The sequence below is a fragment of the Colobus angolensis genome, unplaced genomic scaffold (assembly GCF_000951035.1).
Source record: "Colobus angolensis palliatus isolate OR3802 unplaced genomic scaffold, Cang.pa_1.0 Scaffold150, whole genome shotgun sequence".
In the NCBI taxonomy this organism is placed as follows: domain Eukaryota; kingdom Metazoa; phylum Chordata; class Mammalia; order Primates; family Cercopithecidae; genus Colobus; species Colobus angolensis.
The window spans coordinates 1227333-1229166 of NW_012114600.1; positions in this window are offsets into that span (position 1 = coordinate 1227333).

Below are 1834 nucleotides of genomic sequence, written 5' to 3' on the forward strand. Positions count from 1 at the left end.
TGTGTGACAGATAGATCTTAAAGGGCAAAGCAGTATATTGGTAGTTGTCAATATAGCAGTGCTAGCTCTGTCTATATAAATAGAGAAATGGGATTAGCCATAGAGGTTAAAACTACCTGGTTATCCCATATATTAATACACACTGGGTCTTGGATACACAGTTGTATTTAATGTTTTACGATCTAGCCTTTCCAGTACAGGCACTTTCTGAGAAACCTTTGTCCTCATTTGGGACATTTTGTTGTCAGGTTTTTAGTGTTTGTTTTTGTGAGTATTTGCCTCATTCCACCCCTGAGCTTTCAGGTAGACAGATGTGGTTCAAAACTCTGTTCTAAGGTGTTTATTGTAGTGGAATAATGGGTTTGCAGTGATAAGTCATACTTTGCCACCGAAGGGGAGGGCTTGGGAGAATCCCTGAGACTAGCTAAAGTTAAGTTGTTGGAAGAATTCCTTGACTGGAAATTTTGCCTTTGTGTTTTGTTGCTCTGTTTCCTGAAAGTAACTCGGGGATGCTCCTGGGTTGTCCATCTACTGCTTTGATTCCTTGGATCCCGCCCATTCTTTCACTTTAAGAAAAAACAAACAATTGTTGCAGAGGTCTGTGTATTTTGCAGCTGCCCTTTTGTAAGAAGCACTTTTCCCAAATAAAACAATTTAAAAAAAAAAAAAAACATATGCAAATCAATAAACATAGTCCATTATATAAACAGAACCAAAGACAAAAACCACATGATCATCTCAATAGATGCAGAAAAGGCGTTTGATAAAGTTCAACAGCCTTTCATGTTTAAAAGAAAACTCCCAATAAACTAGGTATTGATAGAACATAACTCAAAATAATAAGAGCTATTTATGACAAACCCACAGCCAATGCCATACTGCATGGTCAAAAGCTGTAAGCATTCCTTTTGAAAACTGGCACAAGACAAGGATGCCCTCTCTCACTACTTGTATTCAACAGAGTATTGGAAGTTCTGGCCAGGGCAATCGGGCAAAAGAAAGAAATAAAGGGTACTCGAATAGGAAGAGAGGAAGTCAAATTGTCTCTGTTTGCAGATGACATGATTTTATATTTAGAAAACCCCATCATCTCAGCCCCAAAATCCTTAAAATGATAAGCAACTTCAGCAAAGTCTCAGGATACAAAATCAATGTGCAAAAATTACAAGTATTCCTTTACGCAAACAACAGACAAGCAGAGACCCAAATCATGAATGAACTCCCATTCACAATTGCTACAAAGAGAATAAAATACCTAGGATTACAGCTAACAAGGAATGTGAAGGACCTCCTCAAAAAGAACTACAAACAACTGCTCAAGGAAATAAGAGAGGACACAAACAAATGGAAAAACATTTCATCCTCATGGATAGGAACAATCAACATCATGAAAATGGCCATACTGCCCAAAGTAATCTATAGACACAATGCTATTCCCATCAAACTACCATTGACATTCTCCACAGAATTGGAAAAAACTACTTTAAATTTCATATGGAATTAAAGAAGACCCCATATAGCCAAGACAATTCTAAGTAAAAAGAACTAAGCTGGAGGCATCATACTACCTGACTTCAAACTATACTACAAGGCTACAGTAACTAAAACAGCATGGTACTGGTACCAAAACAGATATATAGACCAATGGAACAGAACAGAGACCTCAGAAATAACACCATACATCTACAATCATCTGATCTTTGACAAACCTGACAAAAACAAGCAATGGGAAAAGGATCTCCTATTCAATAAATGGTGCTGGGAAAACTGGCTAGCCATATGCAGAAAACAGAAACTGGACCCCTTCCTTATATCTTATACAAAAATTAACTCA